Source organism: Notamacropus eugenii, chromosome 6 (genome assembly GCF_028372415.1).
Source record: "Notamacropus eugenii isolate mMacEug1 chromosome 6, mMacEug1.pri_v2, whole genome shotgun sequence".
Classification (NCBI taxonomy): domain Eukaryota; kingdom Metazoa; phylum Chordata; class Mammalia; order Diprotodontia; family Macropodidae; genus Notamacropus; species Notamacropus eugenii.
Window position 1 is genome coordinate 359,474,438 of NC_092877.1, and position 26,014 is coordinate 359,500,451.

The 26,014-nt window shown below is 35.0% G+C and overlaps 1 long non-coding RNA gene across 5 annotated transcripts in view; it reads right to left on the reverse strand.

Annotated features, from left to right (window-relative positions):
* The window catches only part of LOC140510166 (uncharacterized), a 182,419-nt gene that overhangs the window by 77,421 nt on the left and 78,984 nt on the right, over positions 1-26,014 (reverse strand). For 3 of the 5 annotated variants that reach the window (XR_011969128.1, XR_011969129.1, XR_011969126.1), the window contains exon 2: positions 15,918-16,062. This is a non-coding gene — a long non-coding RNA (uncharacterized lncRNA). Of the gene's footprint in view, positions 1-243; positions 375-15,917; positions 16,063-26,014 lie in introns of all 5 variants that reach the window. The other 2 variants (XR_011969125.1, XR_011969127.1) reach the window with 1 other exon arrangement.

Here is a 26,014-nt window from a genome sequence, read left to right on the forward strand (position 1 = left end):
ATTAATCCAGGATTGAATAGGGGGAAGACAGAAGGTTAGAGGGTGGGGGAAAGGATATTTTCAAGTAGTCTGTGTCATGAAGAATAGCTGCTTTTCTCACCCATATAGTAGAAAGACACTGAATATTATAAAATACTCTAAACATTAAAGTAGTTCTATAGTCTCCCCAAATGAATATCCTTTCAAAAGATACAGATCATATGCTATGCACACTTTCTTATCTTGCATGACTCTTATTCTTACCCTCTCATGAAATTATGATGGAGTCCATCCAACATGCTGTAGACCTTCCTTGCTTTGCTTTGACTTTGGAAAGATACTGGTGAATCAGTCAAGCTGTCCAAATATTATGAAGTCTGCTTTCTTATGACCAGCTAAACAGAATATAGAAAGGTGCATCACTTTTTCTGGCCTAATCACTTGGTTAGAAATCCATTGTTCATGGCAGCTCATGACCCAAAGATACATACTATAACAAATACCAAAAAAAAAGTATTGAATATCATTTAATTTTTGATAATTAACAACGTATTTCGTAAATCTTTATTTCTGGGATCAGAATTATGAATATCATCTATTAGAATGCTATGGACTAGTTGAAATGTTGATTTAGGTCAAACTGACCTCCTTGCTTTTCCATGTACATGACACTCTTTATTATGCCTCTTCTGCTTCCTTTGGTCTATTTGCCATGCCTAGAATGCCCTCCCTTTAAAATCTTTCTCTTAGAATTTCAAATTCCTTTCACAATTCAAGTGCCAGCAAAAGTCTTCTAGCTTTCATATAAAGTCTTTCATGGTACCCAGCTTCTGGTTCTGTTTCCAATATCTGAAATTACTTTGTCAAGTCAAGTCCAGTCAACAAGCATTTTTAAATATTTGCTATGTGCCACACATTGTGATAAGTTCTAATAAGCAGAAAAAAGGACAGTTTCCACCCTCAGGAAGCTCATAAGGAGGGAAGACCACAAATAAAAATAAGCTGAAAATTGGAGAAAGGTGTGGGTGGAGGTATGGGTGAGAAAGTTCACAGTGCAACCTGGAGATAAAGGAGATATAGTTGAACTAAGTTTCTTCTTTAAGAGGGGTTTCTGGAAGGATCTACCTGATTAAAAGGAGATACCATAAGGTACTTCCAGTTTGTGATAACCATGACTGCAGTGTGTCTGGGGAAAAATGATTTTTACAGTGTTTGGTGTAAGAAAATATTACTGAAATTCAATCTTATGTGATTAAAGGTTGTCCGCACACAAAACGTCACTTGATTTCAGTAACTCTAAGAATTACAGAGATGGATATAATGGATGGATCCAATTCTTCCAGGTCCTGGAGCCACCCAATGAATTCTTAATTTGGCTTGCCATATCCAGGCTCTCCTAAGGAATCTATCCAAGCTTTTGTTTTGAATTACAGTTGTTCTTATCTATCTCAATCTACTTTGCTTTTGGGTTGTCCTCCTAGCACAACTAATTAACTGAATACATAAGGTAGATGGGGTTCCTGTGCGGGAAACTTTTGTCAAAATTCTATGTAACATGAATCTTTTAGAATCTGGATAAAGAATTCATTCCCTTTCTAGCTCATTCTTATTTAACAAATGACCTAGTAAATTTCTTTCTAAAACTATTTTATATTTGGGATCTGGTCTTGAAAAGAACAAAATGGAGAAAGTCTGAATTATAACACAATGAATTTTGAAGTACTATAAAAATGATGGTCATCATCATCATCATCCTTTTCATCAGTCTTTTTCCTTGTCAATGAGAATTATGATTAGAAAATTGAATTTTTACTAAATAAAAGACTGATTTCATATTTATTTATTGAGCATTTAAAGATCTCCATGGGGATTGTTTTTCTTCCTTGAAGATAGAGACTATTTTATTTTATCTTTGTAAGTCAGTGTACGTTACTGCACATGGCACATAGTAGGTGTTTAGTGTTTGTTAAATCACATTGAATTTTTGAATGCTATGCTTTCCAAGTCTTCAGTAGACCAATCATCCCTAGTTCATAGATTTCACTGCCAGGCCTGCCCATTTCCATATAATCTCAAAGCTCATGGAATGTTAAACAAAAGTATGGAGAGAGGGCAGAAAGGAGGTATAAAAATAATTGGTTATTGGATTTCCTAAATTCCAGGAAATAACAGATTCAACCTAAGAGCAAATCAGTAATTAATTGTATTTTTCAATACATTTTCCCTTAATATGTATTCTTCTCCCTGACTCTGTCTCTCTCTGTCTCCCTGTCTAACACTCTCTGTCTCAGTCTTTCCAGATTGTCCCTGTTTCTCTCTCTGTATGTCTCTCTGGGTCTCTATGTCTATCTGTCTGTCTCTCACTCTCTGTCTCTCACACTCAGTTCGAAAATGTATATTCTCCCATTGTTCCTAGTCTTCATCTTATATACTTAAAACTCATTTTGGCTACCTTTTTACATTCTCTCCTACTATATCATATTTGAATTCCAATCTTTAGTTTTCATATTCAGAATACAATCTATTCAGAACACTAATATCACATAGGAAAAGAAATGGTATTATTACAACCATTGTTAATGAATAATGCATTTTTTCTTAATATTTGTGGTGATGATTTTTCTGTCTATGTAGCATAATACTCCTGTATGAGTTATGGCCTTTTCATAATTCTTTTTATTTCATAATTCTTTTTTTTCTGTTTTTTTTTTTAAATTCTGTTGCATGGAATTTGTCATTGGGGAGAGAGAGTTCCTTTTTGTCATGTCAAACAAGGGACCCGTATGTCATGGTGAAATGGAAATCAATGTATTTTTGTTCCTGAAAAATTAGATAAACTTGAGAAGAAGATGTTTGTCTCAGTCCAGGGAAAAGAAGAATATTAAAGGAGAGGGATCTCAAATGTGTTCTTGCTAAGGAGAGGTAGTTTCTGTTAGGGTCTGGCTCAAGGATAAATAAGGACACTTCTGCTAGAAGAAGCAGGCTGTTCCCTGTCAGATACAAATGATCCATTGAGAATGAAGAGGGAGAAGATTAAACAGAAAAATTTGGCCTGTCATGAAACTAAAGTAATGCATCAGACCTCCTACTGTTTAGACTCTGTATTTATACTCTGAGGTTTAGCAGCCTTGAAAAGAGCCTCCATGGTGCTCAGAGAGAGTAGTTAATCTGTGGAAATGGGAATATCTCAAAGTAGAAGAGGATTTACCTTCTTTCAAACATACCAAAACTGCTAAATATTACATTTAAATTAATGTAGTCTTTCTGTAAAAAAAATTCTAGGCCTTCCACCTTTCTCTACACCTAATTCTCTTTTTTTTTTCATTTTGGGTTTCTTGACTTCTACATGAAGGAGAAAAAAACCATTTAACTGATCTAAAAACAAAACAGGGCATAGACACAGCATTCACCTCATGAAAATAAATGAGGACTACCTTACTATATGCTCCCTAATGAATTCATCAATTTAACTTACATTTCTGTTGGAAATTACTGTCAACTATGAAAAATGTCCTTTATTTATAAAGCAAATTGTACACATTACAAACATTCAGAAAGGTAAACCACTCTAACTCTCAGAATTAAAAGGAATGAGAAGGTTGTCCACCATCCCTCTCAATGGGAAGTGGGCAGCAAACAATTTGTACGGGTTCTCTATGCCCAAGGACCAGGTGAGCTTAGTCCTCAATATCAAGACTACTTCAAAACAGTATTTCTTATTGCTACTAAGAAAAAAAACAATAACCTGAATTAATGTAATGCTTTTCTTCCCTGGATCTCAAAGTGCTTCCTCTAAATGATCTCATCAATCCTCATGACATTCCCATGAACTAAAAAGAAAAGAGGTATTACAGGTATTATTACTACGCACTTTACTGAACAAGTTGGAGGGGCCAATATGACAGCCTGGCACTGAGTCCTGAATGTGTGTAGTTAACTGGGTGAATGCCTAGTTAGTTGATACTCATGAAGCTCTCTAATGGACACCACTGAACCATGAGAAGAGTTAGCCTCATGTGCAGGCAGTACAATTAATTCTTTTGAGTTAATATTTGTTCAAAAATGATATGCTACATTTGTAAAACACTGGGTTTGTTGCTGTTCAGTTGTTTTCAATCATGTCTAACCCTTTATGATGTCATTTGGGATTTTTGTGGCAGAGGTGCTATAGTAATTCACTATTTCTTTCTCCAGTTTATTTTATAAATGTGGAAACTGAGGCAAACAGAGTTAAATGACTTCTCCACAGTAGCACAGCTAGTAAATGACTGAGGCAAGATTTAAATTCAGGAATATAAGTCTTCCTGACTCCAAGCCCAGCAGTCTATTCAATGTACCACTTAGATGCCCAAGAAGAATTGGTTCACTGCAGTATCACTTGTTTCAGACTAAGGAAGAACTCTTATGGCACTGATGCTTACTGGTTCTTCTGTGAAATGAGGATAGTAAGACTTTTATTATGTTCTTCATTGTTTTGTTCCGAGGAAAGAACATTGTAATCCTAATGGAGTGATATAAATAGGAATTGTTATGATAATACTCTTATTTTCTCTTTACAACAACTGTGTGGGTAGATTTGACAAATAATTCTACTTCCCTTAATCCAGTAAGCATACTGAGGTTCAATACTTCACTTAACAGTATGTTAAATGACTTGCTTAAAGTTACATTACAAAAAAATGGTATGGCCATGGATTAGATGCACGTGTTATGATGCCTTGTCTTCCATTCTATATCATGTGGCTTTAGAAACTCAGATATGACTGGGAGAGAAGCATATGAAACTGGGGAGGGGCGCAGAGCCAGGACCAGTCTCTGATAGTTATGATCCACCTCTCTCAACATGGTGAATAAACATAGGGCTGAAGAGTATTAATTCTCATACAAGAATGTAGGAACTAACCTGACTTCAAGCCAACTTTTGTTTCAGGGCACAAACTCATTAGCAGATCAACTAAGCCAAGATTAAATCCTGATGTTCCCTCATCCCAAAAGAGCTCACACAGGCTAATGTAAACCTACTAAGATTGAGAATACTCAAATATGGATCACAACTACAGAGGGCCTTGGGATTTATGTGTTTCAATCCTTTTATTTTACAGAAGAGAAAACCAAAGCTCAGAGAAGTAAATTGTTTTGTTCAATATCACAAAGGTAAGAAGGACAATAACAAAACTAATAATTAAATTATTGGTTTACTTACTGCAAATACAGAGCTCTTGCCATTATGCCATATTGACCATGAGTTATTAATTTCAGAGTTGTACAGATTTTGAATAATTTTCAACATGCAGAGAAAAAGCAAATGTACAACTATCAATTCTAAGTGGGACCTCCTAACTGGTTCATACAGTCAACAACCTCTGCTCACACTACAATCTTAGCTAATCTGCCTTCAATAGTAACAGCTGTGCTGTGTGAAAGCCCAGCTGCATCAGCACCATGGCCAGCAGCCTCCTCTGGGCTTTGGTGCTAATGCATCCTCTGAGAATTAGTTCACTATTTCTCTTGACTGACTCTACAGGTCCGATTAAGAAAAAAAATAATGGAAGGAAGGAGAAAAATAAATTTAGGAGAACACAAATAGTTTTTTTTTTTTTAATATCATAACTGGTTCTGAAAGAATCTAACAACTTGTATCACCCTGAGAACCAGTAATAAAGAGCTTTTTGACAAGAAGACCTACCCTTGAGCCATCATTTCTCTGGGACCTATCTCTTGTTTTCTCCGTTTTCCAAATAAATCTTAGAATTTCAATGAAGTCTCAAATAAACTTACTATGTGACTTTAAAAAGGTAATAAGGATTAGTATATTTTAATTCTTTTATTTTACAGATGAGCAAATTGAGACTCAAAGAAGCAAATTATTTCATCCAAAGTTATATAGATAAAAAGTCATTAACAAAACTTGTAATGAAATCTCAGATTTACTGACTGAGAATTCAGAGCTCTTGATCTCATACAGTGCTGACCATTAGGTGATAATTTTAGAGTTGTACAGTTTCTTGTGCTACCTGTTGAAAGGTCAAAAATGTCACATCTAATGCATACCACAAGAACAAAGCATGTATTGCTAGCCTTATGTTATATAAAAAAGAGATATGTGTCTAAAAAGAAGATTCATATTGACTAATGAAGATAGTAAATCAGTCACGTAATCAAGTTCTCACTCCAGAAGACAAATTTGTTTGCTGATTAGTCCACCATATGACTGATTTTAAAATCATTTTCCCTCATTCATATAACAAGAGAGACAAAAATGGCCCAATCTTACTGCACTAAGGAACAGTCTCCTTGCACATGTTGCTTTCTCTCCTATTCTGACTCCCCATTGCTTTTTTTTCTTAAATCTTTCATCTCCATTCTGAGAGACTGAAATGAAACATAAAAATTCCCTGAAGATCAGACTCCCCAGAGGCCAACTGAATTACTATCTAAAAGTCTCAATATAGCCTGCCTAGTATGCTGACATACTTTTATCCTCAGCATAGCAAAACCTAATTCCCAGCTGAATTCTACATTTCGGGCCTCTATTCAAAGGGAGAGAAACTGACCATGTAAAACTAAGTGGAAACTGTGTTACCAATAGCAAACTTTAATGTCATCTTATTTAACCAATATCTTACTAGCACTGAGATACAATGATTCATCTTACAATGTGATTTAAAATAAAAGACAGTCACATACATCCATACACTAAATAACTAAAGAGTAACTGTAGAACAACATAAAACATGCTAATGTGATGCAAACTGACTTCTATATTTCAACCCCTGTAAAAGACAATGCCTGGTGATACAAAACATAAAGCATGACTTCTCTGTTCACAAAGCTTGTGATCCAGAGAGATCAAAATGCAAGGACAATGCAAGACTTTCTGGACCTCAGTTCCTTCAGTTGACGATTTAGGATATCCACTAGATGAACTTTAAGGACCTTGACAAGTAAAATCTTCTATAAATCTAAAAGAATAGACTCAAAACTGACCAGCCACATCACAAATTTGTAATATCGCAAGATATAAGTTTGAGGTTAGTTTGTTTGGTGTATAGAGTGCTAGAACTGGAGTGGAATCCAGCCTCAGATACTTACTTATTCTGTGAGCCTCTACAATTCATTTAACATCTCTTACCCTCAGCCTTCTTATCTATAAAATAGGAAAAATAATAGCACCTATTTATTAGAAATGTCATGAGAATCAAATGAGATATTATATGTAAAGTACATTGTAAAACATTGAAATGCTAGCTATCATCATCATCTTTATTACTGAGAGTCTGGGGCTTCTTTCACCTTATCTGTATAGCATGATGGGTAGAATTCTGGATTTGGGAATCAGTAATATCAAGGTTTGAATTCTACCTCTGACAGGACCCATATGATCTTGGCCAAGACAATCAATTTCTCTGAGTCTCAGTGTTTTTTATCTGTAAAATGGGAATAATAATAGCATCTGCCAAAAGAAATTTTTGCAGACTTTAAAGCACTGTATAAAACTGAGTTATGTTTTTTTCATTAATTTTTCCTGATGGAATTCTGATTATGACATTTGATAAGCTAGTTTTTGAAAACCTCTTTGTTTAATTCCTTATAAGTCTGTCAGAATACAATTTGGTTTGGTCTGTGGTGTTTAAGGATATTCTAATTAAACTAAATACTGAGAAATGTTCTTGATCACTTTGATACCCAACTAAGGAGTTTTTGTTTTCACGTGTCTGCAGCGATCATTCAATCTTCAGTGCCTCTTAGGTTCCTGGAGATCAGTACACCTGAACTCACAGAGCTTACTGGTTCCACTGACTTTGAGCTGTTGTGTGTGGCTCTGGTCCAGAACTTCTTGGCAGCCAAAACAGAGGTAGTAGAAGTCAGCAGAAAACATGAGGTGACCATCTAGCCAAGCATCTGCACTGGATTTCTGCCACAGGGTCCTGCCTTGATTACTGGCTGGGAAAGTTCCCAGAATTCAATGTTTAGACGACCTGAACATGGCTTCGAACCCAGAGTATATGAGATAGCCCAGCTGCAACACAATTACATTTCACTCAGATTTAAAGGATGAATGTTTTTAGTCTTGTGGAGACCATTCACCAGTCATTTTTGGCAAGTGTGAAGCTACACGTCTGATGAGGTGAATTTGCCTCTGTAAATCACATATCTTATCTAGCTTTAACAAAGATGTTGCCTTAGAACTTACCTAGGCATTCTGCACTGTATTATAGTTTGTTGGCTTGATAGTTCTGTGAAATTGTCCTTTAGCTATTATATGTATGTATGTTTTTTCCTCTCTAAGCATTTTATAAAATCTTTGGAATCAGAAGCTTTTAGATTAGGAAAAGATTTTAGAAATCCTGTAACTCAACCCATTCATTTTATAAGGAAACTGAGACCCAGAGAGTTGAAGGCAAAGAAGGGGTATAGAGCCAGACTTGAAAGAAGGTTATCCAATACCTATTACCTATATTTCTGTACTTTATCATAATAAATCTCAGAGATATGGAAGAATATCTGTAAAAATGGTCTTCCCTTCTCTTTCTTCTCCAATTGTGCAAATATAGCAACAACCAAACCCCTTCTATGTGGACAGAGGATTCTTGATGCTTCTATTAAAGGCATCATTGAATTAGTAGCTCAATATTAATATTAATATTTTTCAATATTTGTGGTCAAGATCAGCACTTATATTTCCAGTATTGGCACCTCTATTTCAAATATTAAAATAGAAACCTAATACTACTACCACTGATAACGTATATATTTTTATGAGTCACTTTGCTGAGATCTCTGGACAGAAAGATGGGAAATAAAACTAATCATACTTATAAAGAGTTTGCAATGTAATAGGGACAATATGACATATATACAAATACGAATGATGTGAAATATGGTAACAATAACATATTGACCCAGATGATGTGTTAGGAAATTTTAAGTAAACTCACTTTCTACTGGGAGGGTCCCATAAGTACTCATGAAGGAGGAGGTTTCATCTAAATTGGGCCAAAAAGGAAGAAAATAATATCAGTAGGTATGTGCTCTAATTTTAGGGAAGACAAAGATACACAGTCAACAGAGTAAAGTGAAATAATGTTTTAAGTGGAAGAGAAAGTGAATGGAGTAATTTGAAAAAAAAATCAAGAAAGAGAAATTAGAGCGACTTTGTTGATGCCTTGGATAATAAGTGAAGGAATTTGTATTTCATCCCATAAGGAAAAGAAAATAATGGAAAGTGTTTTAGTAGGGGTTATGATTTTATTAGACATGCTTCAGGAGAATTATTTTGGCAGAAATCAAAGAGTGGTAAGGTCTTTCTGACTAAAATTCAACAGAGAGAATTAGTCCAGGAGGAAAAAAAATCTCCTGAAATTGAAACTCTCAATAGATAAAGAAAAATAATTCCAAAGAGGAAGGAAACAATAGACTTGTCTGAACATTGTGGATGCACAGAGAAACTGTCAGCCAACTTAGGTAATAAATTGTCATGCAAACAAGGTAAAAGTTGGTACACATGGTGAATGGTGAATGTTAAATAGTGTCATGACCCTATTAAAAATTGTGTCAGGGGCTAAGCTCTTAACAAACTGTAATGGCAATTAAATCTTATGATAATAAAACAGTCTTTCTGATATGCTGGGGAAAAAGAGGAAAGTCTAGAACAAAACAGTATCTACAAAATAGTGGAAAGAAGGTGACAATGAATGCCATAAAGTACGAATAGTTAACCCTTATACTTCTGTTTTCTGTGCCAAGACAAGAAAAATATCTATTAAAGTGTTGATGCCCAAGATGGAATTTTTTTTTAAATCAACACCTATTTCTGCTTAATATGGTCAAGTCACCAAGCTCAGATGAACTACAACCCCAAATGCTGAAATAACAAATGTGAACTTTGACATAAAAGATATCTCAAAATTCTTAGTAAAGTTTTATATTTTGCTCCCTTAAAGTTGTAAGAAGACTTTTGGAAAAATCTGCATTTAACAGAAGAAGGTTCTCTGGAATAGGAGAAAAGCAAATATTGTTTTGCCTATCAAAAAAGGAAAACAGAATAACATTAATAAACTATACTAGTGAATCTGACTAAAATTTCTAACAAAACATTTTAATGTATTATTACTAAAGGTATAGTTAATGAATATCTAGAAAAGAAAGCAGTGATTGTAAAGATATAATAACAAATCAGAAATAGCTAAACTCATCCCCCACCCCAGAACATAATCTGCTCGAGTCAGGACTCTTGATGAGTAGAGTAGTTCATAAAAAAATGAAAAAGTGTCAGCCAAAACAAAAGAAGTAGGTTTGGAGTAGCATTTTACCCTACATATCACAACATGTTTCAAATATATATTCCATTTGGATGCAAGAGCTCACATTTAAGGAAAAATTAAAGGAGAATAGATGGAAATACTCTTAATAATTCAGGCTAGGAAGATCAAGTTTCCTTGACCAAACAAGGGATAGTGTAAATCAATAAAGAGAAAAAGAGAAAGAGAAAACACATGAAAAATCAAGAAAGCTAGCATTAAAAAGTAAGCTGTCATTTGGAGAGAGCGTGAGGAAATTACATCAAATTTTAGTTAAAAACAGGATACATATGTAGGGAATTTACAATGTTTTGGAAGGAAGTGCAAATTATTAAGAAGTTTTGAAAGATTGTTCCAAGTCTTTCACTATAGGAGAAATAAATGTTAGAACAACTGTGAAGTTCCACCGCACATCCAGAAAACGGCAAGGAAATAAAAAAAAAAAAATGGAAATACTCTAATGTTGAAGATGCTATGGAAAGTCGGGCACATACATTAATTTTGGGTTGTACGATTTGATACAAACATTCAGCAAAATTATTTGAAATTATGAAAGAAAAGGTCAACAAATTGTTTCTTTTAACTAATAATTTCTAATGCTCAACGTATAGCCCAAAGAAGTCAAGGATAAAAATAAATGCCACATATATGTCAAAATATTCATACCAGCATTTTTATAATGGTAAAAAGAAATGTAGTTGGCTTCCATGAATGGAAAACAGTCAAATAAAGTGTGATACATCAATACAATCTAACAAATAATAAAGACTTGTATGAGATGATGAAAAGTTAAGTAAACAGAACTAGAAGAAACAATATATAAAATAACTACAAAATGTTTAATTACAAAAATAACACCAAAAGTAATTACAATGACAGGTCTTGACTTCTGAGGATATATGACATAACGTACTACCTGTCCTTTCCCTGGAAAAGTGGTGGACTATGGGTTTAGAATGGTTCACATGCCCCTAAAATGGTTGTGATGTGGGTAGGTTTTGATTATTTTTTTTTCAATGAGAGGAATTACTGGCTGGTGTCAAAGGAGAGAATGGAGGAATACATTTAGAAATGATATGCAAAAATTGTTTTTAAGCCTGCATGGTTTTGTCCATAATAGGTAATGTCAGACTTCATTTTTGACAGATAATGGGAATGGTCCAAATATTTTAGCAATGCATTTGATAAAACCTCACATACGATTTCTGTAGACTAAATGAAGAGCTTTGGATTCAATGAGAACAGTCAGTTAACTAGCAAGCATTTATTAAGTACTTACTACAATCCACCATGCTAAGTGTTAGGAATATAAAGCAAAGATAGTCCCTGCCCTCCAAGAGCTCACATTTTAGTGACGGAGAAAATATACAAAGAACCATGTTCATAAAAGTGATGCATAGCGCAAAGGGAACGTAATCTCAGAGGGAGGTACAGTTAGGTAGATATGGAACTGTTCGCATGGTGGTGCTCAAAGAGGAATGTAAGTTAATTATTCAATCTCAGCTTCAAAGTTGTTCTTCAGAGGAATGCTTCAGGAATCTGTTTTCCTCTATGAGCTATTTAATATTTATATCACAAAATTTAATAAAGACATGTATAAGATTCTTCTCAAATTCACACCTGACACAAGGCTGGGAGAGATAAATAAAACACTGAAAAACAAACTTGGTACCCAAAAAGATCATAACAGGATAACATGGAATAAATCTAAAAAGCTGACATTTATTTAATGTATTATTTTTTGTCTTTTGCATTTATATGTCCAGCATTTTGTACCGGGCTTAGCATATTGTGTTTAATAATTTTTTTAATTCTTTATTTCAATTCATAGGAATAAGTGCAAAGTCTTACATTTGTGTTAAAAATTATATTTTATATCACATGATAGAGGACTTGTGGTTAGATGGTAGTTCATCTGAAAAAGATGTTGGAGGCTGGAGTAGTGTTAATGGATTGTAAATTTAATAATGAAGGCAGTTAGATGGCTTAGTGGATAGAGCACTGGGCCTAGAGTCAGGAAGAACTGAGTTCAAATCTGACCTCACTGTGTGAGCCAAGGCAAATCACTTAACCTTTGTTTGTTTTAGTCCACTGAAGAAAGAAATGACAAACCACTTAAATATCTTTGCCAAGAAAACTCTATGGATCCCAGAGCCAGACACAACTGAATGACTGATCAACAACTCCAATGAGCAACAGTATTGTATGGCAGCCAAGAAAACTAAGGCAATTTTAAACTTCATTGAGACAAGCAAAATATCCAGGACTAGGGCAGTTGGAGTCTCCAGTGCATTCTAGTCTCATCAGATGACAATTGCATCATGATATTGTAGGAAGGACATTAAAAGGCTGGAGAGCATTGCCCGTAGGATAACTGAGATAGACAAACTCCAGATCATTAAATGTATTGTTGGTTGAAATATATGTGTGTGTGTGTGTGTGTGTGTGTGTGTGTGTGTGTGTGTGTGTGTGTGTATATATATATATATATATATATATATATATGTATAAGAGAAGAGAAGATTATGACTGCCTGTGATGGCTGTCTTCAAGTTAGTCAAACGATATCGTATTTAAGAGGGATTAAGGCTTGGTGTACTTGGAGGCAGAAGACAAAACTAGGAGTAACGGGAAGCAGTTTCTGAGATTCAGCTTTAAGTTTATTTGGAGGAAAAGATTTCTAAAAATTAGAGCCTTCCCAAAGACAAACCGGTTACATAGGGATAGAGTACTCCCCCTTTCTTTTGAGTTCTGAGGCAAAGGCTAATTGACTACTAGCCAGTTAAGTTGTAGAAAGGATTCTTGTCCACAGATGGGTCTCATCAGATGGCCTCTGTGACCCTTTCCTACTCTGATACTCTGTGATTCTGTTTCTAGATGAGGATTGGAATAGATGAGAGGAGACTAAAAGCTGGAGGAGACCTTTACAATAAAAGATTGAACATAGTACTCCTCATATAGCACCCAGGATATATCTTCTATTGTGGACACTTGTCTAATACCCTATGCTACATTGTAAGCTCTCTGAGGGCAGAAATGACTTCATCTAGTACTTCAAAGTTAACTTTTTTCTGACAGAGAAGCTTTATAAAATGCTTGGAACATATCAAGCCCTCAATAAAAAGTTTTTGGGAAGGAATTAGCCAGAATTTATTATGGCTTCTTTAAAATTTTAAAAGTGTCGTGGTTATAGAAACAACCCACTCCCACCATAGCAAGCTATCCTACGTGAGCTCCTGTGGTCTAAGAATAACAATAATAATTAGCTAGTGGCTATATTTCTCAGAATGAGATTCTCTGAAATTAACTAGATTGGTCCTTGGCCAACAGATACATAGTCCTTTTCTGGGCATGAAATCAAAGCATTTCCATCTTAGTAGCACCTACCAGAGACTGAACTTTTGGCATTGCTTTCAAGAGCTCAGGCTCACCTTCATGCCATGACAGAACCTTGAAGGAGAACTGGAGCAGACATCCTTATGAGTGGTGCAACACACAGACACACAGACACACACACACACACACACACACACACACACAGAGTGGTTGAGAGTCTGTTCTATGGACCAGACTACTGCCATTCTTTCACTCCACAATGTCATCCAGGAGAAGGAAAGCAAAACTGATTTCTCTGTTTACATCTATTCCAAAAGGCACTATACTTTCCTCATTCTGCATATCTTCAGTAGGTAAACATAGTGGCTGCCTTGTTTTTGGTGAGTATTTACATTGCATTCACAAATCATTAAAAGCCTGGACCATACTCCTCACTTTCTTTCCAACTTACTCTCTGGTCTACCCCATCGATGCACTAGATATTGTTGTTCAGTCATTTTTCAGTAGTATCTGACTTTCTGTGACCCCATTTTGGGTTTTCTTGAAAAAAGACGTTGCTGTTTACTTCTCCAGCTCATTTTACAGATAAAGAACTGAGGCAAACAGAATTGAGTGACTTGTCCAGGTTCACATAGCTAGAAAGTATCTGAGGTCAGATTTGAACTCAGGAAGATGAGTCTTCCGGATTTCATGCCCAACACTCTATTCACTATGGCCCCTACCTTCCACAATGCACTAGATACCATGTTTCTATTTTGGTAGCTACTCATCCAACAAGACCCCTAATTTCTACCTTCCCTCTACTACCTTCCCTTGTTAGAGTATAAGCTCTTTGAGAGTAGAAATTATCTTGGTTTCCTGTTTTTGTATCTGTATGGTACCTGGAACAAACATAGTAAATGTTTAATAAATGCTTTATAAGAGTGAAAGGAAGGGGGTAAGGATTGGTTAAGGCACCTACTAGGTTCCAGGCAGTGTGCTAAACATTTTACAAATACCATTTCACTTGAGCATCAGAACAACCTCCTCTCTTTTTTTTACAATCAAGAGATATTTTCTTTTCCAGAGCTATAGCCCAAAAAGCAAGATGTGCCCTGAGCTTGGCATAACAAGATTCATTTGTTCTCATTCTCTGGATGAACTCTGCTGTGCTAAATTACAGAATTTGATCAGACCAGGCCCAGATGGTCCCTGAGCTTGAACAAGCACCTATAGGAGCCATGTTTTGGTCACAGAGCTCTACTATGAATAGATTTTTTGTCACTAAGCAAACCTACCTTGTTGTTATACCTCACTGCTGTGGTTCCACCTTACTACTTAGTTCTTTGCCAGGCATAACTATATGTGTCAAAGCTTAACCTCACTGACTTGTGTCTCCATGGTGGTAGTGGAGACCCCGGCACCCATGTCTAGTTTCCCTCCTCCAATGAAATAAAGAAGGCTTTTTGCCTATAACATCTCTGAGCTCTTTGGTACTTTATTTTATTTTTCAGAATTGACAGTTGAGATAAAGCTTTTGCTATAATCTCTATAGCTCTTTGGTTTATTTCATGCTATTTTTTCAGAGCTGATAGTTGGTGTATAACATAAGAGAGTTCCTTTCAGGGTTAACAAACCCTATAAAAGATATGTTATTATCACGAATATTTTGTTGAGGAAATTGAGGAAAACAGAAACTAAACACCTGCTCAGGTTCACACAGATAGTATCTGTGGTCAGATGCAAACTGAAGTCTTCTTGATCCCAGACTCAGGACTCTATCCATTGTGACACCTAGTTGCCTCTATCTAGTTGTCTATCTGTCTGTCTATCTATCCAACCATCTGTCTGTCTCTTTATCTATCCTGGATTTGTGATTTAATTGGTATATGCAATTCCTAGATGAGACAATTTCCTCTACAAGGGAGTATCTTCTCTGGAATTTTTAATCTTAGCTGTCTAGAATCCTGACTAAGATTTTAACTGACTTACCTAATGTCCCACAGTCAATTTACATCAAAGGTGAGATTTCAATCCAGTATTCCTGGATCCGAGCCTAATTCTCAGTCTCCCACATCATGCTGCCTTTTATAGATTGGTATGTAGATTCATTGTCTAAAAGAAAAATATACTGGATATTTCTCAAGTACAATCACTACTTACCTCTTAGCCCAAAAAGATAAATTACAGCCAACATGATTGTTTTCAACTTATGTGTTTGTTACTTACCTAAAAACAGATAGATGACTTAAAGAGTGGGAAGCCTAAACTTAATAAAATTATGTACATTTACTAGCTCAAAGTCACTATAACCTCACTTACCTCTAAAAGATCTCTGGGCTGCCAAAACTTGGCCAATAATCCAAAGAAAATCATTGACAATCTGTCATCTGTCCCAGGGAGAGGTCACATTTGTTCTCATCTTCTTCACAGTGAAAGTCTAGCAGATAACATTTTTCTTCTGATCCTATAAAAGCACAGATGAGAGGGCACAGATGAGTCAAAACCTCAGAACCTCAAAGAGTGTCACTTTCATAACAGACAGAACATGGAGTATTAACGTTCCCCAATAAATCTTCACAATAGCAAATTCTTATGGATCATAGACTCTCCACCTTCTGTTCAAAATGAAGGATATTTGATCTCTTACTTATTGGCTGGACCTTCAATGTTATAGTTCACATTTTAGACAATCAATTGTATGATAGCAGGGAAGCAGCGGGATTAGGTATTAGCACACTCCTCATAATCCACATTCTACCTTCAGTCACAATTGATAATGAGGCATAGATGTCTTTCAGCTATGGTTCATTTCAGTACTATGATCCAATTTCATTCACTTGTCATTTCCTGCTCCAGAGACACCCTGAGGTGGATTAGCAGAGATTTATATGTCAGAATTAAGGTGTATGCATAAGGATGCATGATAAAGTCAGTACAGCTCTCCCCTCCACTGTACTATCTTAATAGGAGAGCTAGGAATTGTTCCATTTCAATACTGCTAGAATACCTTTCTATTTTGAGAATATCAGTCTATTAAACCACAATCATTTATTAGGTTTCAACTATGTGCCAGGCATTAGGTAAATCACTAAAGGTGAAAAAGACAAAAATAAAACATTTTCTGCCCTCAGGGAACTTTTTTACATTTCATCAGGTAAGACAACTTTTGCATGTAGAATATATAAGCATGTATATTTGTGTCTAGACATGTATGTGTGGTGTGGGGGTACATCTATAATCTAATTCATAAAACCATTCCCTAGCAAGGAGTTTCTTGTACTATTAATGTTTAACAATTTATCTTCAACTTATACTTTTAGCTGCCTAGAGGTCTAGGAAGTTAAGTGATTTGTCTGAGGTCACTTTGGACAGCTACCAGGTGGCAGGAATGATTCTTCAACTCAGGTCTTCCTGATTGTGAGGCCAGTTCCCTATCCATGGTCTTTTATACCAATTACATGCAAAGTAAATACAAGGTAATCAGGGGAGGAAATAGTAAGCTTCATGAATAAGGAGGTTGAACTTTGAAAGAAACTAAATTCAAAGTAAGGATTATAAAATAGGCCTATAACAAAAAGGAAGCATGCTATTTTGATCCACAAAATTTACTACTGCATGCATGTCTGCTGTTTTTTTATTTTCACACAGACACGCAGACACACAGACACAGACACAGACACACACACACACACACACATATATATGTATATATATATATATATATATATATATATATATATATATATATATATATATATATATATATATATATATATATATATATATATCACATACACATACACACATATCAAGGACCATAGATTTTAAAAGATCCCAAAGCTCATCCACTCATAGGATCACTGATGACGAGCTGATAGGGACCTTAGAGATAATTTAATCGAAGCCCCTTTTTTGTAGATGAGTCACTTGAGGAACCAAAGGTGATCTGACTAGCACAAAGTAAGATAAGCACTTTTTAATATAATTGGGATTTCAACCTGTGTCTTGTAGCACCAAGCCAAGCAAGGTTTCCTTTGTACCACACTGGGTACATTTCAGAATGCAGAATGAGAAAAGACATTACCCAAAACATTGCTTCTGAATACAGAAGTATGGAACTTTAAAATATACTCTACTTAAAACTGATGTCCTTTTCACAAAGTATCACCTAAGCAACTCCTACCCTCAATAAAGTACATGTCTCTAATATTATATTCTGACATTTTGAAAAGTACAGTGCTTCAGGGCACCCTAATTCTCTTGGTGTCATTTTTTGGTGAGTTAGTCAGTCACAAGTTAATGCCACACAAGTGTGATACCAGGAAATGAGAATTTCAAGAGTTCAACTGTATTATATTGCTTCCAATCTGAATTCAAAAATCTGCTTTTTTTTATCAAGCTAACATTGATTTATAGAAAGAAAATACACATTGAAAGTGACATATGTGTGTGAAAGGTCAGATATATACCAAATGAAAGATAGTCTGAGAACAATGGATATGACCATTCACCCCAATATGTCAGCCCCATTCAGAACTTGGTATGTTGATTCAAAATGAAAGTAAGTATCTGAAAAAAATAAGTGAATATATTTTTTGCCTAAATGTTTTCTGTCACAATCTGTTATGCTGCTTGAGCTGCTTCACAGAATATCCCAATGTGACAGCACAAAATATTGTGACATGTCAGATGTGACACAATGGAGCATACAAGAAAAGCTTCACATATAGAATCATCTTCAGCCTTTAGCAGACATTCAGTCATTCATGATTCTCTTCTGTTTACATGGCATGGTTGCCTTGCATGTCCCTGTCAAGAAATTCATTCTTGCCTGTGGATTCCTTTGTAATAAAGTTAACAATATTCTCAATAAAGATTTGTGTTCTTTTGAGTAATGCTTTATTGATATGTTTTTAATCTTTATAACTTCCTCATGACTCCCTCTAACCATTCTAATGAATGAATCAATTTAAAAGCATTTATTATACATCAGAAAACAATAACCAATAATAATAATGATAGTTAGCATTTGTGTAATTCTTTAAAGTTTACATATATATATATATGATCTCTATAGAAATACATGAATATATATGTGTATCCTTATTCAATCTTCACAGTATTCTTCGATTGTTATCCCCATTTAGCAGGTCAGGTAATTGAAGCTGAGTAAGCATAAGTGACTTGCCCAGAGTCACAAAGCCAGTAAGTTTTGCATTCCAATCTTCCTGACTCCAATTATAACTTTATACAATAGACTCCTACCTTATAACAAAGAAGAACATTTCAACAGGCACACATCAATATATTAGTCATGTCTAACATTGTATACTAAATTTTAAATTTAAAATCCACCACCTTTCTCCCACAAGATAGGAGGCAAGCTTTATCATCAATCTTCTAACGTGACTATTAGTCACTATATTGATCAGAGTTCGGAAGCCTGTCAGTCTTATTTTCCTATCCAAGGATATTCCATAAGTATCAGATAGGTTCAGTCACCCTTTAACATCCTCTTCTGATACCACAATATAGTTTGAAGATTGCTCTGAGTTCTGAAAGGCTGCACAGGAGCTACAGAACTGATAGGTCTTACTAAGCTGAAAACACTCCAAATATTAACTGTGATAAACTCATAGTAAGACAAACAAGAACATGATCTAGTTAATTGCAAAATGCCAAGATGACTTTTTTCCCATTTGTGGAGGGTCACCATAACTCCCAAAGAACAGATAGTGATATACAGAAAGATTAAATCCTGTGTCGCTGTAAAGAACCCATGCTCTGTTAAAATCACAGGTGTTGAGTACATTTGCATCTTACCATATCCAAAATCATCAGATAAATATACCCATGTAAATAATCTTTGCATTTAGAAAATTGTTTAACATTTTTAAGCTCTCTTGGATTGGTATGGAATTAAGAAGAGTTGTGGAGTTTCTGTCCGTAATGATTACACCAAAAGATTCACTTTTTATTCAATACCCTTATTAAGCTCAGATTTCAAAGTTTCATTAATTGAATGAAATCACTCCATTCTGAGAAACTCACCTTATTTTTGCCTCACTTCTAGATCAAGAAAGCATGTGACTCAATTCCATTTTAAATTGTTACATACTATCCAAATAACAGGACAAATCATTCCAAATACAAATGTTTATGCACAAACATATGTGAACAGCATACATACGTGTGCTTGAAGGTTGTGTGTATCTGCCTTTAATTGAGGCGTTAAAGTGTATTTTAACTTATAGCTGAGGAAAGAAAGAAATTATAATCTTTAGAAAGGAAAATTGTCCTTTTTTCTTCTTCCTATCAGACTATCTTGTATATATGTCTGTGAATGTGTGTGTCTCTCTCCTTCCTTCTCTCTTTCCCTCCTTCTCTCTTTCCCTCCTTCTCTCTCTCTCTCTCTCTCTCTCTCTCTCTCTCTCTCTCTCTCTCCCCTCCCTCCCTCCCTCTCTCTCTCTCTCTCTCTCTCTCTCTCTCTCTCTCTCTCTCTCTCTCTCTCTCTCTCACACACACACACACACATACACACATACACACATACACACACACACTCATTCCCTTCTTTCACATAACTTTCCTGGAGACGTGAATCACTGGTCCACAGCCAGTGGACTATGAATGTTCTGGATCTGATGCTTTTCTGTGAATCTTTAAAATCTGAATGAATATTGCTGTAAGTAAAAGAAAAAGCTTAAGCCATTTTGCATCTATGAAAATCCCCAAAGGCATAAATAACTTTTGGCAGTTCTCTCAGCCCATAGAAATTACATGATAAGGGCAACACTTTACATTTTATCTCATCTTAGGTGGTACTTTCAACTGTGTTATCTTTACTTCACAATGAGAGAACTATTATTAGACACATTTTACAAGTGAGGAAACTGAACCTTTAAGAAATAAATGATTCAACCAAGCTTACTCTGCAAAAAAGTGGTGGACTGAGAATTCAAACTCAGATTTTCAGGCTTCATACCTAATGCTATTTCTAGTACACTACTATACTGTCTCAAATCCATTCACAGTTGCTCAATTTCTCCTTTGAATAATCCCAGCATAAAATGAAAACTCGTAAAGGGTTAGCCACCTTACAATATTCTTTGTAAAAAAGAATTTTAGAAAGTAGTTTCTGATAGTGATTGCTTCCAGCACCAAAGCAGCATCCCTCCTATGAAAAGAATTTAAGTCCACTAAAAGGTAGAATCTAGGTAAAGATGAAAGAAGGAGGCACAAAACAAAACATTGCTGTCATATATATATATGAAAGAGTTCATATTTCAATGGATTTGTGATTTTATCAGCAAAGGTATTCCTTCCACTTGTAAATACCGTGGCCTCTCTGGACCTTCTCATCCTGTACAATTCTTTTTCTTGTCGCCCTAAACATAGTGCAGAAATTATGTACCCAAATTGCTGGAGATTTTCCTCCAGCTATTTTTCAAAGGCATCTTGGGAGGCCTGTCCCTCTCTTTCATGAAAGCTGGACAAAGCTAATGGTTGTTTATCAATCATCATTTTTCCTGACCTCTCTCTAACTTTCAACTCAGTTGATCTCTGTCTCTACCTGAATGTGTTTGTTCACAACATATCCAGGTGTTTGTCGACTTACTTAAGAGGAGCTTGCCAAATTATAGATCTCTATTTTGTTTTGTGCCACAGATGTTGGAAGGTATACTGCAATCACCTTGGTCAATTTTTGTATTATTTTATAATGATGCCTGTAAAGGAAAATGACCAAGGGTCTCAAAATTGTTTTTCTTATTTCTTCTGGAAAGAGGATGCAGTCGATTATTTTTTTTCATCATTCCTTCACAGCAGATCCTTCAAGAAATACACTTGACTCCACTTTGTCTTCTGATTTAATTTGGATTAAAATTTTCTCTATTTCTCTGTTTTAATTTCTCTAATAGCCTCGTAGTGAAGGGCTTCTAGGAATTTCTAGTTGATTTAGATAATTTTGCAGACAAGGGGATCAAAGCCTGGAGAACTTAACTGGCATGCTTATTTTATACAAATGTATAAAGTAGAAGAGCTGAAAATTCAAACCCAAGATTCTCTGATATAAAAAGTTTACACTTTTTCTGCCAGCTGCTTCCTAACAATATATTTGTCCTTGAACAAAGATCTCACGTGATAAGAACTATACTTAAATGAATGTTTAGAAATGGCTCAGAGAATATGTCTTACAAAGGACCTTTTCCACCCCTCACCTTTCCATACTCTGTCACTATGAGTACAGAAACACAAGATGGAGTGTGTATCTCAACTTAGATGGTATTTTCAACTGTATTATCTTTACTTCACAATGGGAGAGCTACTATTAGATAGAAGGAGCATCAATTCATATTTTATTTTTAAAAATATTTTCATGGGCAAAGGAATCATTTCCTAGTGGCCAAATACTGGTGCAAAGTCTCTCTGACTTCTTTAGGCTAGTCCTGAGATCGTAAAGACAACTTGTCACCAATACCATACATGAAGGGTTTACAGTTAGGTAATCTCTTCCAGAGAACATTATTTATATCTGCTTCGTAACCTTCAAGAACGCAGGGTTTCCTCTATACCATGATCATTTAATGAGGTAGAAATTTTATTGGGGCTTCAGAGTTTAAAACAGAATTAATAGGATGTCATAAGTAGATGAGTCTTTAGAGACAGTCCAATCTGACTGACTCATTGTTCAATAATATTCAAGAGAAATAACAATGCCTAAGTATGTATTTATGTATATATGTACATATATACATACATACATTCATGCATATATGTATATGAACGAATGAGTGGAAATGATTTATTATTTGCTATATGCAAAGCATATAAGAGGTAAATTAATGTTATATTCATGGTTTCTAAAGTTTTTCAATTCAGGAAAAAAAAATATTTTCATAATCATGAAGGAACAATAAAGACCATGCAAAAAAAAATGAGAATAACATGGTCCAAAGGCAGAATTAGGAGAAAAATTATATAATATTGTATGAAATAAAAATTATATCAGTGTAAAGAATGAAATATGTGGATAAATATATCAGAAACAAGACAAAAGCATAGTACATAGAAACCTATTTAGATTATTTTCCTCTGTCTTTTTAAGAGTTCTTGTGCTCCTGAAAAACTGGAGAGTTAGCATACCATGTTCCCAAATGTATTATTTACTTATTTGTAGCATTCTATCTATTTGAACAGTTTCCTAGACAGGTATATGTTTTCCTGAAAGAAATCAATGTTCTTTTTTTGCTTCCTACTGAGGATAAGAGCAGTAGAGTCTGAACATTTTTTGCTTAAATATGCGGTTTTCCATCTTGTGTAGTTTTCCCCTGGTCTTTCAAAAATATTTAAATGATTGTCACTATAAAGAAGGGCAAATAGTGAGGAAATTAAAAGCTCAATGTTTAGATTAAGCCTAACATAGAGCTGGTATTCAATAAATATGAAACAAGAACACCTGATGAAAAAGAGGACCTTAAAACCTTATTTGAGTATTAATGCATTATTCCACCAGATTACATCCTTTAAAGGCAATACTTCTATTGATTGTAACACATATAAGATGCTTTTATCAGGAAGTCAAGACAATGGGTGAAAGAGATCAAGGTTGAAATGAGAAACAATGTTCTTTCACTGACAATGACATAAATCTCTCAGATAAGAATCAAGAAAATAATGTAAAAAATATGTGAAACTAGAAATAAACAGAAAGATACCCTCTATCTAGATACAGTCAGTAGAACAGAAGATCCTATGGATTTATTTTCATTTTGTCTTTTTTGTCCCCAGCAACTAGTTTATGTGCACAATCCATTTGTACACATATATGCATTTATCAGTATATACATCAGATTTTTAGAAGCTATGACTAATGTTAACATTCATATATAGTTTATGGGGATGGATTATGTGGGGTTCGTGTTATCCAGCAGCAACAACAAGCCTTATAGCTCTCTGTTATGTGAATTACTAGTTTATTCATATTCAGGTCAGGTACTAAGGAAACCAAAATCTGTTCTAAACATTGTCAATTAATTACTACGCTTACAATATCTTTCATTAAATGATCAATTAGCTCTGAACCCCATCGTCAGGGTTTTTTGTTGTTGTTTATTAAACTTTTCCTATACACTCCTCTGTCCCTCTGTATCTCTTTTTCTCTTCCTCTCTGCATATGTACATAGATACATGTTTGTAAGAATAGATTATTCATTCACTATGTATGTATTCATATGTGTATAAATACCTATACACACACACACATATATATATAATACACATGCCTTTATTTTTCCTTTAATATCTTAGACTTAAACATCAAGTTTATTGATTATGTTTATATTATAAAACTAATAAAGCAAAAACACAAATATTTTACCATGTATCAACTGTAAAAATAATCACAGCAAATGTAACATCTAAACATCACTGATACTGTTGATAATATTCTCAATGTGGAAACAGAATTCCACTATTCAGTGTTTTCAGAATGCTGAACTCTTTCTAAAAATTCTCATCAAAATGTTTGTTCACAAGTTGAGGTAAATTCAATATCCTTTGTGGTTACCATATTCTCCTTAGTCATCATATTTATCTGTTGACAGATACCGCACCATTGGAACACAGACATTTTACCACCAGTATCCCAGCACAACTTTTTGGTCATAGTAGACACATGCTGAATTGAAATTCCAAATAGAACCAAGGAGTAGTCAAAGAAACACTCAGAGATAGCATGCATAAAAGGGAACATGCAGCATGCGCTCATGACAGTGAGACTTAAGTTCAAGTTCTATCCCTGACACCTACTATTCATGTCACTTTGGCCAAGTCATAAAATATTTTCTACACTTTGATTTCATCATTTGTAAATTGGGGATGATAATATTTGTAGTATGAACATCATGGGACTGCTTTCAGAATAAATGGAGGTAATAGATATAAAGCTTTTTGCAAGTCTTAACATGCTACACAAGTATCAGATACTGTTACTGTGAAATATATGAAAAATAACAACCAGCAAAAGAAGATTAAATCTAAATGTAAACAGGGAAAGAGAAAAAAAAAATCAACACAAAATATTACAGAAAAATTAACCCCGAGGACCTTTAGTGACTCCCAGAAATGCTGGGAGCAAATTTTAGCTCTCATCTATTCCTGAGTCTCATTTACTTCATCTGAATTATGAGAAGTTTGGGTGAGGTGAGTTCTGCAGTGGCTTTCAGTTCACAATCTAGAATCTTAATGTACAATTCTCAGTGTGTCTAAAAGTAAAAGCCAATGAGATATCTTCGTCTAACCAAATAATACCATGTGATGGATCCACAGTTGCAAGTTAAGAAAACAAAACTCATACATTCTAGAAACTAAAATAAGAATATGGCATTGACTATAATTAAGTGACAAATGGATATTCCAAACACTAATTGATGGAGTTGGGAGAAGAGCAAGATTGCTGTGGGTCAGAAAGATCAGTAAGAGGTAACTAGGTTGGGGGAACTCAGATTTTATCTCAAGATGCTTAATTTAGATGATGCTCACAGCAGTCACAATTGTGTAAACAACAAGCTCTGCACCTCATTAGTAATAATTATCTAAAGGAGGAAGGTACCAGATGTTAAACAAACTCTAGGTGGGCTATGTCCTATCATGACCTAATTCCCATCCCAATCTCCACCGGCATGGCTTCTTCAGCAGCTGTCTAAAGTTGTTCACAGGTTGCTCTCCATGGTGCCAGTGTTCTGGCTTTACTCTGGTTGTCTTGGACCCTGCCCCAGATATTTAAAAAAAAAAAAAAGAATGAAGTCATTGCTCTGATGGCTAGTTCAGGGAAAACTGCATGGTGAAGAAAGGACCTAAGCTGGGCCTTGAAGGGAAATGTTAACCAGATATTATGCACCAGACATTGTTTTGAGTACTTTACAAATATCTCATTTGAACTTCCTGACAACCCTCTGAAGTAGGAATTATTATGATCCACATTTTACAGTTGAAAACAAAACTGAGGACAACAGAGATTTAGTAACTTGCCCAGGGTCTCAGAGTTAGTAAGTGTCTGAAGCCAAATTTTAACTCACATCTTCCTGGAAACTCTTGGCCCAATACTCTATCCATTGTACCATCTAGCTGCCTCTAAAAGAATGAATATAATTAGACTATGTAGAGTTATTATGTCGAGAGGGAAGAAAGGGAAATTCTTCACAACAGATCAAAAGGATAAACATTATCAACACACAAATTCCTAGTTAAGAATTTCCAGTTAAGAAAATGTAAGAAGGCCACACTGTGGCCTAAAGCAAATGGTCTGTGTTGAGGAATAATCAGAGATGAATTTAGATTGTTGTTTAAAACCACCTGGAGAGGACTTACATTAAGGCAAATAAATCTGGGCTTTATCTTGAAGATAATAAGCCTTT